The 14,889-nt window shown below is 46.4% G+C and overlaps 1 protein-coding gene and 1 long non-coding RNA gene across 14 annotated transcripts in view; one reads left to right on the top strand and one right to left on the bottom strand.

Moving 5' to 3' along the window:
• The window catches only part of LOC125282017 (protein FAM156A/FAM156B-like), a 49,676-nt gene extending 46,666 nt beyond the window's left edge, over positions 1-3,010 (bottom strand). For 7 of the 13 annotated variants that reach the window (XM_057311634.1, XM_048215932.2, XM_057311638.1 and 4 more), the window contains exon 1: positions 2,689-2,991. The gene's annotated coding sequence lies outside the window, so the exon portion shown is untranslated. Of the gene's footprint in view, positions 1-2,688 lie in introns of all 13 variants that reach the window. The other 6 variants (XM_057311591.1, XM_057311627.1, XM_057311630.1 and 3 more) reach the window with 3 other exon arrangements.
• Positions 3,011-3,098: 88 nt separating this feature from the next.
• On the top strand, positions 3,099-13,095 carry LOC130543612 (uncharacterized). Its single transcript, XR_008959090.1, has 2 exons — positions 3,099-3,465; positions 8,189-13,095. It is a non-coding gene; the product is annotated as an uncharacterized LOC130543612 (long non-coding RNA).
• Positions 13,096-14,889: the final 1,794 nt, after the last annotated feature.

Below are 14,889 nucleotides of genomic sequence, written 5' to 3'. Positions count from 1 at the left end.
AATAAAGCTGAAAAAACAAAATTATCCCCAGTATGCTCCAGTGGGAGCCCTTTCAAGCGATTTTCTGTGTCCTGCTGACATCCGCCAATCCTTCCTTGAACTGTCCCTTATTACTGGTACCACAAGTTGAGCCAGGCTCATTTCTCCTTTTCCTCTGCCATCCCAACATACACACATACGTACGTCTGTATCTATCGATCTATGCATAATGCACACACATGTACCAAAAAGCAGGAGTTTACACGGAGACCTCCAATCCCAATGTAACACCTCAGAATTTGTTTTCTGTTCCCTTCTGTATTTGAAACTCCCTTTTCCAAAAGTGAGAGTCATGTCTCCCAGTATCCTTATACATTTACTGAGTGGATGAATCCCACTGTATAGAAGCCATCCCTCCTGCACAACAGTGGCCCACCCTCACATGCTCTGCTGAACCATTCCCTGACCTTGACGTCCATACACCACTCGAGTTAGAATCCTTGAGCCAGTTACCCTTCTCCCCCATCCAACCCCCAGGGACATCGTCCTCACCACCCTGGGCTCTGTCCCTAACGCAGCCTGCTCCTACGTATGGATGCCCTGCTCACTGTGCCTGGGCTCTGACTCCTCAAGCATGGGATGCCCCTACACACGGACACCTGCCTTGCTCTGTGGCACCGAATGGCTTTAGGGCTCAACTGCTCAGGCACAGAAGAGAAGGGGAAGAAAGGGGAGGGGAAGAGGTCAATCTACCTCAATACGATCAGTTAATTAAGGTGAATTGGGCCAAATCTGGGCAATATCATGAAGCCAGTGCCTTTTTTTCCTCACTGCTCTCCAGCTTTCTCTTCCTGCCTGTCTTCTCTACCCCTGTTCTTTCTCAGTCCTGACCTCCATCAAGTGTATAAAGGTAACGAGGGTCATGATTCCCGTATTATCATTGATATCAGCTGGCTGGCTGACAGCCAGCGTGGATGGCGTCCACCGTGCAGCTCTGACACTCAAGCCCTCTGTCTCTTGCGACGGAGCACAAGGTCTCCCCCTCTTTTAGCAATGTCAGGTGTAAGCAGGAGAGCAGACTCTGTGTACTTCTTGGAACCTTGGGTCCTTTGTCTGTAAAATGGGGATGAAGACCACTTCCCTCACAGGCTGTGGGAGAAACAGAGACACCAACACCAGACACCTTTCAATGAGCTCTGTGGGTCAAAGCCAGCGACGAGGACTTTGACCAGCATCACAGGACTCCTTGATATCCAGCAACACACCCAGGGGATTTTCCCTCAGCACTGCTGCACCTGCTGTACCTTCTGCCTGCAACACTCTAACAATGCAGGTAGGTCCACGGCCTGCTCCTTCACTTCCTCAGTCCTCTGCTCAGTCATTACCGTCTGAGGGAGTCCTTCCCTCATCGCCCTGAATAACAACATGCACCCCACATATTCTTTCCTCTAACCTTTTCTATGTAGCACTTGCCACCCTCTGATGGTCAATATATACTTACTGGCTAACTCTATGAAATGCGAGACTTTGTCAGTTTTGTCCTGTGTTGTATTCCCAACTCCTAGAAAAGTACTCAGGCACACAGCAGGTGATCAGAAAATTCTTGGGGGAAGGTGGTTGGGAGTCAGGACCTTTACACACACTTCTAAGTTGCACAGGTACCCTCCAAGACAGGCACTGGCCCCATTTTATTGATTATGATCCATAGTTAGGCTTCAGGAGACAGGTGACTTGCCCAATGACACAACCAGGATTTGGGGCTCTGGGCCTTGAAATCTTATCTGCCAGGTCCCCAAACCACTAAGGTAAAAGATTTTACTTCCAAGACAGACCCCAAACAGCTCAGATACCCAGAGACGACAAAAACAGATCACTGGACACAGCCTTAAAAAGATTCCGAAAATCTCCGCACAAAGAGCTCACACCTTTGTGCATCACAGCCTCCCGAAGGCAACAGAGATCATACACACTGAGACAATTCCCACACCCCAACAGACCAGCGTCTTCACTCTAGGACACAAATTAAATCTGCTCAGATACGTCACATCCTAGAGGGACTCCCAAACCATGCAGACACCTCCCAAGCTAATACAAAGACCTCCAAAACCAGAAAGACAGAAGTTTAAGTAACTCGGAAACACCACAGAACCCTCAGATAAAGCCCCCACACAAATCAGACAACCTACACCTTGGACACAAACTCCCAAACCGCTCAGATCCTTTACACCTTAAGACAATGCCCCCCAGCCCAGGCAGCTCAGAGACATCACAGCTTGAAACCCAGATTCACAAACAGCTCGGAGACCTCACATCCTAGGGTGCAGACGCCAACACAGAGATCTCAAACCCAGGGACACCAATGCACAAAAACCTTAGAAAGTGCACCCCCAGGTATACAGGTACACACAGCCTGAAACACCTGATCCCATGGCGTACACAATCCGCTCAGACGGCATATCCCATTCACTCACAATCCCCCCAAAGGCTCAGAAAGATCAAATGTACCCAAACTGCATCCGTACTGACCTATCTATAGCGATACACATCCCCAAACTGCCTGACACACTTTACTTCCTAGGCAGGGTCGCCAACTAAGCCCACGGACCTCGCCCTGGACGTTAATTGACTGCATCTGTGGGACTGACGGCGCCGTGCCAGACGCGCCCCACTAGGCTTGTGTTAGGGCTGAACGAGACTGAAAGAGCTCACGTGAAGACGGCACAGTCACCGCGCGCGTCCAGCGCCAGACACCGGCTACCAGCCAGCTGTTGCGCCGAACCTCGCCACCGACTGGGGCAGCATCTTCAGCCCCTCGGGGCAGTCGGTCGGTGAGTAGTTCAACTCGGAGAGAAAAATTCTACCCTCTGAAAGGCCACCGCGCACACGCACGCACACACAAGCACACGCACGCGCGCACACACACACCCACGCACGCACTCACACACAAACACCACACACACCCCTCACTCCGAGCACCAGCTCTGCCATCGTCGTGCCCGTCCCAGCCCAACGACCAATGGGAACTGGGTAGGCGAAGACGGAGGCGGGGACTACGGGGGGTTTATCCGGAGGCACTGTGCGCCCCGGAAGGGTTTACTCCGGCCATCTCGCCGGAACCAGTCACCGCCTAGAAAGTCTCTGACCCCGCCCCCTACAGTGGAGAGCCAATCTGTCTCCCGGTTATTGCCCAGCTGGACCTGACCATGTAGAGACGGAGGGGTGGCATCGGCGAAGTGACTGAAGGCTGCGGCCTCAGACCGGGTGTCCACTCGGGCTCAAATGGGCCAGGAGAATGGAGCGGAGCGTGTGGGGAAGGCCCCGGCGGCGCCATTAGCGCCTCCGCTGGGATCCGTGGCCGACGCCACACGCGGTGTGTAAGCGGACCCACAGAGGTGTCACCTACACAATGGATTATTCCAAAATCGGACGCCCCCTTCTTGGTGGCACCTCCCGGCGTGGACGGTCCTCCTTCCTCGCCCCGGAGAGGTACGTCCGGAGACTCTTCCTGTTCCATCTCGAGCGCCCCTTGGTGGTGCGAACCTGGAATGGCTGGTCGATGCAGATGGCCATGGGCCATTCCAGGCTGGTTGCAAAGGGAGGGAGGGCAAAGCCAGGATGCAAACCCCGCAGCTCGCTGCAGTCTTGGACTCGGGAACAAAGCTTCCTAAGCTGAAATTGACCTCCCTCCAGTAGCCACCATTGTACCAGGGAGCGTTACAAGCGTTTTTAATGTGCTGGGCGTTGTGCTGGCTTGTGGCTCCCTGGGCAATGCGGAATGGGTGTAGTGGGGGAACAGGGGCAGGAAAGACAGAGCACCGGACTGGTGTTAGAGGCCTGGTGCGGGGCAGGCCTTTGGTTGCCTCTCAGTAATAGGTCAGAGGGATAGCGGACTCTTGGGTTCTGTTAGGGAAGGGGCCATCTCCCAAGAGCCCCCGAGGACACCCCCGAGAAAGACCGCCGACTTGGTCACCATCCTGTCACCCTTGAACATGTTCCCTAGGAGAATCCTTTAGCCTGTGTAGGTATGCGTCTCATCACAGCCTTGCATTTATTTATTCATGCTCTCATCCATTCATTAATAGGGACACAGGGAAAAAAGAAAACCTTGCTCTCACGGAGCTTACGTTCTATTGGGATCATACAGCACAAAAACGTAAGGAAGTTGTCAGGTTTTGGCAATTGCTGCGATTAAAATTAAATTGGAGAAATGAAATAGAGGGGTCCATTTCTAGAAACAGGTCAAGCAAGGAAGGTCTTGAGCAGACACCTAGAGGAGATGAGTATCTGCAAGAAAAGTATCTCAGACAGAAGTCGGAGCCAGTGGAAAAGCGCGGGAGTGGAAATTTGTCCAGGGTGTATGAGGTTCAGTGAGGAGGCCGGTGTGGCTGGCTCAACATGGCTGAGGGAGAGAGGTAGGAGATGCGGTGGGAGGGGTCAGATCCTGTAGTGACTTCAGGGCCCTGGTGAGGACTTTGATTTACTCTGTTTGAGCCCTGAAGGTTTTGGTTTTGGGGTTTTTCTGTTTGTTGGTTTGGTTTGGGTTTTTTTGTTTTGTTTGTAGTAGAAAAGCCCCTAGGGTTCTTTCAGAGGCCAGAGGCCCAGGGCACCCAGTGTATGGGGAGCAGCTCCTTGCTTGCCCCAAGGGAGAACCTCCCTTCTACCCCTCTGTGGCTGAACACGCCTGCCTTGGAAAGTCCCATAGACCCATGAGCGACCCCCCACGGTTCCCCATGAACATCTATGTCAAAGGATGATAGCCTCAGGAGAGGCCAAGCAAGGGCCCTCTGGCATGAGTGAGGTCCCACACAGGTGGGTGGGCAACAGAGACAAAGTTACAGGCACAAAGAAGCCAGAGAAAGAAGAGCATTAGAGAGCCCAGGACAGAGAGACTCTCTGGCCACACACTGTCCCCACTGAATTAGTGCCCACCGGTGGGCCCCCAGGTCTGCTACGGGATGTCTCCCCAGAGCAAAAGATGTACCTGACATAATAATTCAGCTGCCTGTGGTCTTGGGCCTCAGTCCCACTGCCTTGACCTACATCAGGACCCTCTGCCCCTCAGGACAAGGACACGTTTCAGTTATGGGGAGTCTTACGTGTACACATGATTCCTCCCACCCCCTCATGCCCTTGACTGGCCTCCTGCTGAACTCAGTGCCCAAAAATGCTGCAAGGAGGGAAGTGAAGGCAGGAATGTCTAGGTTTGCTTGAGGCTTTGTGCAAATTGATGCACCAAGGTGCTTTCCTCACCTCTCTACCTTCCACCACCACCTCCACATTTCGTACATCAAGAATTGAGCCGGGGAGCAGGGTGTGTGCACGAGAGACAGAGGGACAGACATCCTGAAAGTGAAAGTGAGTTGGTTACAGGGTCCTTGCGGCCCTGGGCAACTCTCGCCCTTCCCCCTTCCTGGTCACTCCCCACCAGGCCTTGCTGTGCTGAGTTCTGCCTGCCTCCTTCAAATAGCTTAAGTCACATCCATTTCCTCCCTCCTCAAGAGCTGACATTGCCCTTCCTCCGTGGGCCTCAGCCCCCTCACGTGCAAATGATGACCTTCTCCTTAGGGGTTGGAGAGATTAACTGAGTTAATACATGTACATAGGTTCGTGACAGGGGTTGGCCCATAGCAGGGATGGGGGTAATGTCAGCAGATATTCCTTTCATCTGCATCGTTACCGTGGGGTCCTAGGAGCTGCATGTGGCTGAGGAAAGGCCCTCCCTGAGGATGGGTACCCTAAGCTTTCATCCCTGTGGTAGCAGGGCAGGCATGGGAGACAGCACAGCAAATGTGAAATCCCAGGCCTAGTGCTAAGCCCTGTGAGAGCGAGGTCCATCCTGCCTTCCTCTCAACCACATTCTCAGATGCAGATACATGAACAGCTCAAAGACCCAACCGTCTGGACAAAGACACCCCCGCCCCACCAAATAGTTCAGAGACCTCATACCCTGGGGTGGAGACTCACAAACCGTTCAGAGAGCTCTCATCCTAGACACCAACCACAAACAGCTCAAGGATGTCACACCTGACAACATAGTCCCAACTGGCTGAGAGGTTTCCTAGTCCTAGTAACAGCTGCCCTTCCACTCAGAGGCCTCACACACCCACTCCCAGAGCCTACAGGCGGCACCTTGTGACACAGAGCCACAAATCTTCAGCTCAGGGCAGCTGTGTGGGCAGTGACAGTGAATCTCTGCTCCATCCACCCTGTGGGGGAGAGGCCTGGTGTCTTGCCGTCCTCGCTGTCTGCAGTCACCACCATGTCATCCGGAAGTCAGGTTCACCCCAGGGCTGGGGAGTTCTCTGGTACTGAAGGGTTCTGAGAGTGACCTCTCAGGGCTGGATCTTGGGGATGCCTGTTATCTGACCCACCCTAGTCACCTCTGGTCACAGTGACTTCTGCATCCTGCCCCTTGGGGTCTTAGGTTGAGTCCTAGATCCACAAAATGAGACCCATGGATCCTGTCATCTCTGCCATCTCTTAGCACCCACTGTAGGCTACTGCATCCTGGAGAATGGAGAGGCCTTTCCTTCTCACTGTCTCTGGCAAACCCCCCCCCCCCCCCCCGCCGAAATCCCTCTGAACAGCCCTGTCCTTTCCCCCAACCCCCTCTTCTGGTGGCAGGTGCTACACCCCTTCTGTCTGCAGACACCTCCGTGCTCTCCTTGCCAGCCACCAGGCATCCCCTTCCACCCCAGGAGCCTCTTTAGCTCCCTCCCCAGCCCTAGTCTCGGGGCCTCAGGTACACCCCGTCTCTCCCATTTTCGTCCTGTCAAGCAGCACCCCAGCTGTGCCTCAGAGCACTCACTCTGGACCTTTCCTGCTCCCTGCAAGTGCACAACATTGTTCAGGATAGAGCTCTTTCCTTCATCCCGCAGGGGTCTGTCATAACGTCCCTGTTAGGGAGGAACTGAAAATTCTCCAGGATGCGGGTGAATCTCCAGCTCCAGACTGGCAGTCCCTGGGCAATTCCCCAGGGCTGAGGGTAAAGGGCAGGTTTTCTGAGAGGAGGAGCTGCGGTGAGTGTCCCATCAGGAGGTGGGATGACACTGTGCAGGGCTGGGCACAGAGAAGGGCCCCTGGGAGGGACGGGGGCCGCTTGATCACATTAGTGTTCCCATGGCTGTCCTTATGGGCTTTAGCCTCTGGCCTGCTGTGCCCCAAGGCAGCTGGACAACCCGAGTCTGTTACCTGCTTTGTCTGGGCCTGAGTGGCCTCATTGGTGACCAGGTTTTCTTCTAAGGGGGCCTAGTGAGGATTCAGTGAGCTGGTACCTAAGAAGTTCTTAGGACACTGCAAAATAGTTCAGTGATCACCTAACACTCAGAGCCAGGTGCACAGGGTGCTAGTGGACCCCTAGTGTGATCTCACTACACCCTGCACTGGTGGGCAAGCGTCTTCAGCCCTGTTGACTGGACAGTGGACCACTCTGGAGACTGGCTTGTACTGGTCCTCCAGACCCGCACTACGAATGCCCGCCCTGGACCACAGCGCCTGACCATGTGAGCACAGGCACCGGGTTTGGGGCTCCTTCCCTCTGTGCACGGCAAGAGCCAGAGCTGGCAGTCTTCAGGTGGGCCACCCAGGGCCACCCTGGATTCCTGCCTGCCTCATCCCACCACCAGCCACCTTCCCTTTAGCTGCCTCCTGTGTCATTCAAATGTGTAGGAGGTGGCGTGGCCAAAGTGGGACTGGAGCGGCCCCGTGAGGATGTCCTCGAATGGGTGTCTGCCCGCAGCTGGGCTAGCAGTCTGGGGTGCAAGACAGCATCATCGTCACCTGTGTCAGAGGCTGGGGCTAGTCACCCTGCGGTGGGCTGGACTTTATTGCCCCTCCATACACAGTAGTTGTAGTGGTTGTGGTCCATCTCTGTTCCCACAGTGCTAAGTCTTGCACCTCATTCCCAGGACACCCCCAGGAGCTGAGACCTCAGAGGGGCTCTTTCTCACTTAAGTCCTGTGGATCATTCTGGTGGTTCTAATGCTAATGTGAAACTTCAAGATCACCTGTTGGTCTTGTTCAAACATGACTGCTGGGCCCTACCCCTAGAATTGTGATTCGGTAGGTCAGGGGTGGGCCCAGGAATTTTCAGTTCTCACCAGGCTCAGCCTCCCTGCCACACAACTGAGTGGACTCTGATTCCCATCTCCCTCCACCTCATTACTAGTGGACCAGTCCTTTCCTGTCTCTCTCCCTCCTCACCCCATAGCACACCCAGATGAAGAGTCTTATCCCTGGACCCTGAAGATCTTGATGAGGTCAAATTTGTAAGTGTCTAGTACCCTGCATCAGAGCTCCTGTCCCACGAAAGATGTGAGGATGCTGGTGAACAAGCTTCTCTTCCTCTGGGCCACTGGTGGACGGTATCATGGCAGCATCTGTCGACGTGAAAAAACTTGCAGAGCTAGGCTGGTGAGGACAAGGACTTTTTTTGGTTCCATATCCTCAGTCTCTCTAGTGCCTATATAACGGGTGCTGATTGGATCAGCAATTGCCCTTAAAAGAATGTATAATCAACACACACATGAACAGAGCTGTATATTCAACGAAGGTAGTAGAATTCAATCAGGAATAACCTCTAATTGTCCATTAATAGTCAGTGATCAGTGGATGGTAACTGAAAGATGAGGGGTTCAACCTTTACCATGGAGCCCCCACTGACTATCTAAGGGAATGAGGAGACTAGTCTATACTTATTACAAGGTTCTTCTTCAGGACATCCTGTTAATGGTGGGTGGGGGCAGAAAACAAATGTGAGGTGGTCATAGTAGGACCTGGGGTGTGTGTGTGTGTGTGTGTGTGTGTGTGTGTGTGTGTGTGTGGTGTGTGATGGCTTTAGTCAGTTTGGTCAGTTTAAGTATATTAACTCTTCCAGTTCATGAATTCAGGGTGTAGAAGAAAGATCTTAAATAAACAATGTAACTTTACATCTGAAGGACTAGAAAAAGAAGAATCAACAAAGTCCCAAGTTAACTTAAGGCAAGAAATAAATGACATAAATGAGGAGAAATATACAGCATCAAGTCTTGATAGAAACCCTCAACAAGTGTGTATGGATGAAAAATTCCTCAACATCACAAAAGCCATATGGAAAAGTCCCATAGCTATTATCATCCTCAATGAGGAAAAACTGAGAGCTTTTCCTCTACTGTCAGGAACAAGACAGGGATGTCCATTCTCACCATTACTATTTAATACAGTACTAGAAGTCTTAGCCTTAGCAATGAGAAAACAATAAGAAATAAAAGGCATCCAAATTGGCAAGGAAGAAGTTGAAATTCCACTATTTGTAGATGACATGATACTCTATGTAGAAAACCTGAGGGGTGCTTGGGTGGCTCAGTCCATTAAGTGTCTACGATCAGCTCAGGTCATGATACCAGTGTCCTGGGATCAAGCCCCACATCGGGCTCCTTGCTCAGCAGGGAGCCTGTTTCCCCCTCTGCCTCTGCCTGCCACTCCTCCTGCTTGTGCTCTCTCTCTGTCAAATGAATAAAGAAAATGTTAAAAAAAAGAAAACATGATAGACTCCATCAAAAAATTCCTAGAACTAGTAAATGAATTCACCAAAGTTGCAGGATATAAAATCAATGTATAGAATTCTCTTGCAATAGCTGGTGCAGTCACCCTGGAAAACAGTATGGAGTTTCCTCAAAAAGTTGAAAATAGAGCTACCCTACAACCCAACAACTGCACTACTAGGTATTTACCCCACAGATACCAATTTAGTGATCAGAAGGGGCACCTGTACCCCAATGTTCATAGCAGCAATGTCTACAATACCTAAACTATGGAAAGAGCCCAGATGTCCATCAACAGATGAATGGGTAAAGAAGATGTGGTGTGTGTGTATATATATATATATATATATATACACACACATACCGTGGAATACTACTCAGCCATCAAAAAATGAAATCTTGCATTTGCAAAAATGTGGATGGAACTAGAGGGTATTATGCTAAGCAAAATAAGTCAATCAGAGAAAGACAGTTATCATATGATCTCACTCATACATGGAATTTAAGAAACAAAACAGTGGATCATAGGGGAAGAGGGGAAAAAATAAAATCAGAGAGGGAGACAAACCGTAAGAGACTCTTAATTGTAGGAAACCAAGTGAGGGTTGCTGGAGTGGAAGGGGGTGAAGGGATGGGGTAACTGGGTGATGAACATTAAGAAGGGCATGTGATGTAATGAGCCCTGGGCACTGTATAAGACTGATGAAATCACTGACCTCTACCTCTGAAACTAATAATACACTGTATCTTAATTGAATGAATTAAAAAAAGAAAAAAAAAGAAATCTGTTGCATTTCTATATACTAATAATGAAGTAGCAGAAATCAAAGAATCGACCCATGTACAATCGTACCAAAAAAAAAAAAAAAAAGATACCTAGGAATAAACCTAACCAAAGAGGTAAAAGATCTGTACTCTGAAAACTGCAGAGCGCTTATGAACGAAACTGGAGAGGACACAAAGAAATGGAAAAAATTCCATGCACATGGGCTGGAGAACACACCTTGTTAAAATGTCTGTACTACCCAAAGCAATCTACACACTTAATGCAATCCCTATCATAATACCACCAGCAATTTTGAGAGAGCTAATACAAACAATCCTAAAATTTGTATGTAACTACAAAAGACCCTGAAGAGCCAAAGTAATCCTGAAAAAGAGCAAAGCTGGAGGCATCATGATTCTGGACTTCAAGCTATATTTCAAAGCTGTAGTCATCAAGACAGTATGGTAGTGGCACAGAAACAGACCCATAGATCAGTGAAACAGAATAGAAAACCCAGAAATGGACCCACAGCTATATGGTCAACTAATCTTTAACAAAGCAGGAAAGAATATGCAATGGAAAGAAGACAGTCTCTTCAACAAATCATATTGGGAAAACTGGACCACTTTGTTACACCATACATAAGAATAAACTCAAAATGGATGAAAGAACTAAATGTGAGACAGGAATTCATCAAAATCCTTGAAGAGAACCCAGGCAGCAACCTCTTTGGCCTGGGCTGTAGCAACTTCTTACTAGACACTTCTCTGGAGGCAAGGGAAACAAAAGCAAAAATGAACTGGGAATTCGTCAAGATAAAAAGCTTCTGCACAACAAAGGAAACAATGAGCAAAACGAAAAGCCAGCCTACAGAATGGGAGAAGATATTTGCAAATGACATATCTGAGAAAGGGTTAGTACCCAAAATTTATAAAGAACTTATGAAACTCAACACCCAAAAAATAAATCAAAATGAATGAAATCTTGCCATTTGCAACAATGTGGATGGAGCTAGAGTGTATGATGTTAAGTGAAATAAGTCAGTTGGAAAAAGACAAACACCATATGATTTCACTCCTATGTGGAATTTAAGAAACAAAACAGATGAACATATGGGAAGGATGAAAAAAGAGGGAAACCATAAGAGACTCTTTACTGCTGCGAACAAAGAGGGTTGATGGAAGGAGGTGGGTGGGGGATGGGCCAAATGGGTGATGGGTATTAAGGAGGGTAGTTGTTATGATGAGCACTAGGTATTATATGTAAGTGATGAATCACTAAACTCTAATCCTAAAACCAATATTACACTATACCCTAACTAACTAGAATTTAAATAAACATTTGAAAAAAAAAGCATACTCTGTCCACCTTTCACAGCAAAAATAAAAAATAAAAATAAAAATAAGAAAAAAATTAACCAAAGAGGCAAAAGACTTTACGCTGAAAATCGTAACACTGATTAAGGAAATTATAAAGACTAATGTGTTGACCTTGAGTAAGATACTATCCTCTTTTATTCTGTTATCTCCTTAATAGAATGGAAATAACTGGATATATTTTTTTAATGAAAAGGGGCTATTCTGATAACAGCTGACCCATGAACAACATGGGTTTGCACTATGTGGGTCCACTTATATAGGAGATTTTTTAGAAAAGATTGACAGACTCCCCACTGAGCAGGCAGCCTGACGCTGGGCTCCATCCCAGGACCCTGGGATCATGACCTGAGCTGAAGGCAGACGTTTAACTGACTAAGGCACCCAGGCACCCTGGTTTTTTTTTTGATAGTACAGTAATGTAAATATATTTTTTCTTCCTTATGATTTCCTTAATAACATTTTCTTTTCTCTAGATTATTCTAAGAATACAGTATATAATACACAAGAATACAAAATATGTATTGACTGTTTATGTTACCAGTGAGGATTCTGGGCAGAAGTAGTCTATTAATAGCTTGATATTTGAAATAAAAAACAATCCAGATATAAACTTGTGAAATTAACTCGTATTTAGCAAGGTGGTTGGAAAGAATATCAATGTACGGTTATATTTGTGTTTACTAGTTCAATCAGAATATAAAATTTTAAAAAGTGATATAATTTTCAGTAGCGTCAACTATTTATAATAAGTTTAATAAAAGATTAACAAGATTTTTTGATGATAGTTTAAAACTTTATTAAGAGAATTTTATTGTCAAATATGTAACAAAGAACAGTTAGCATGGTTTCAGCTTGTCTTTGTTTAAATTTGTGATTGCCCTTCACCTGTAAGACAAAATAACAGTTGGGAACATTACTTAGTAGAATTTTATTTAGAGGACATTAATGTTATACAAAGGACATCACAATTTTTGTTTTATAAAAGAGACTTCCAAACATATTTTACTAATGTATTTTAAACACACCACTCTTTCTATTGGTATAAAGAAACAAAAAGGTTGTTCATGTTCAGAACATTTATATGAAATGAAGGCAAAAATTGTGTGTACTTTTACTAAAAATCCAAATAACACACAAATCAACCTTGAAATAAAATAAATTTATAAATCAGTATTATTTAAATAACTTGAAAAATATTCTGAATATAAGATATTAAAACAGTAATGTCACATTTGTTACTGCTTGAATAAATAGAAATTCCAGTACCACAATTGTTTTTTCCTTATTATGCAGAAATGCAAAAATGTTTTTTTGGTTTACTTTAGTGCTAATGTAAATGGTTAAATAGGATAACTGTTTGTCCCCATTTCCACCTGTAGTCCTAGTGATGAATGTCTTTTTTCACACTTGACACTGTTGAGTTTGTATAATAAATTATATAGTCACACTAGTTTTGAGACATTGCCTTCATTTCTGATATGAAAATGTGAATCTCATACATACTGTGTCTTAGAGCATGGTGAAAAAAAAAGAAAGGAAGAAATGAATGGAGACGGAGGGAGAAGAAAAGGGGGGATAAAAAGATACCTATAAAAGTCAGACATTTGTTTCTAAAAGTAAGTACTTTTTAAAACTTTTATTAAGGAATAATTCACAAACATAATTGTATATATTTAAGTGTACAACATGATGATTTGTTCCACATTTACATTATGGGGTGACTACCAGATAAACATAAGTAATTAACACATCTATCGCCTCATGTAGTTAACTCTTTTTTTTTTTTTTTTTTGGTGAGAATGCTTAAGATGTATTCTCATCACCTTTCAAGTATACAATACCATCTTATGTACTAAAAGTACTTTTGAGGGACAACGCTGACAAATTTCATAAGTTTTCCTATGGTCTCTGTGATGTTTACATAATTAGGTGCTACTGGGATTTATTAAATAATATGTTTTTCTAGTATATCAACCATTTCATCCATATTTTTAAAAAATTTGTTATTATGTTAGTCACCATACAGTACATCCCTGGTTTCCGATGTAAAGCTTGATGCTTCATTAGTTGCGTATAACACCCAGTGCACCATGCAACACGTGCCTTCCTCACTACCCATCACCGGTCCATCCCATTCCCCCACCCCCCTCCCCTCTGAAGCCCTCAGTTTGTTTCTCAGAGTCCATAGTCTCTCATGTTTCATTCCCCCTTCTGATTACCCCCCTTTCTTTATCCCTTTCTTCCCCTACCGATCTTCCTAGTTCTTATGTTCCATAGATGAGAGAAATCATACGATAGTTGTCTTTCTCTGCTTGACTTATTTCACTTAGCATTATCTCCTCCAGTGCTGTCCATGTTGCAGCAAATGTTGAGAACTCGTTCTTTCTGATAGCTGAGTAATATTCCATTGTATATATGGACCATAACTTCTTAATCCAGTCATCTGTTGAAGGGCATCTTGGTTCTTTCCAAGATTTGGCTATTGTGGACAATACTGCTATGAACATTGGGGTGCATATGGCCCTTCTCTTCACTACGTCCGTATCTTTGGGGTAAATACCCAGTAGTGCAATGGCTGGGTCACAGGGTAGCTCAATTTTTAACTTTTTAAGGGACCGCCACACTGTTTTCCAGAGTGGCTGTACCAACCTGCATTCCCACCAACAATGTAGGAGGGATCCCCTTTCTCCACATCCTCTCCAGCAATTGTTCTTTCTTGCCTTGTCAATTTTTGCCATTCTAACTGGTGTAAGGTGGTATCTTAGTGTGGTTTTGATTTGAATTTCCCTGATGGCTAATGATTTTGAACGTTTTTGCATGTGTCTGTTAGCCATTTGCATGTCATCTTTGGAAAAGTGTCTGTTCATACCTTCTGCCCATTTTATGATTTGTTTATTTGTTTCTCGCATATTGAGTTTGAGAAGTTCTTTGTAGATCTTGGATACCAGTCTTTTATCTGTAGCATCATTTGCAAATATATTCTCCCATTCCGTGGGCTGCCTCTTAGTTTTTTTGACTGTTTCCTTGGCTGTGCAGAAGCTTTTTATCTTGATGAAATCCCACAAGTTCATTTTCTCTTTTGTTTCTTTTGCCTTTGGAGATGTGTCATGAAAAAGGTTGCTTTGGCCGATGTCGTAGAGGTTGCTGCCTATGTTCTCCTCTAGGATTTTGATGGATTCCTGTCTCACATCGAGGTCTTTCATCCATTTGGAGTTTATCTTTGTGTATGGTGTGAGAGAGTGGT

This window comes from Ursus arctos, chromosome X, assembly GCF_023065955.2.
Source record: "Ursus arctos isolate Adak ecotype North America chromosome X, UrsArc2.0, whole genome shotgun sequence".
In the NCBI taxonomy this organism is placed as follows: domain Eukaryota; kingdom Metazoa; phylum Chordata; class Mammalia; order Carnivora; family Ursidae; genus Ursus; species Ursus arctos.
Note: the sequence above shows the minus strand (reverse complement) of the source record. Positions and strands in the feature narration are given on the sequence as shown.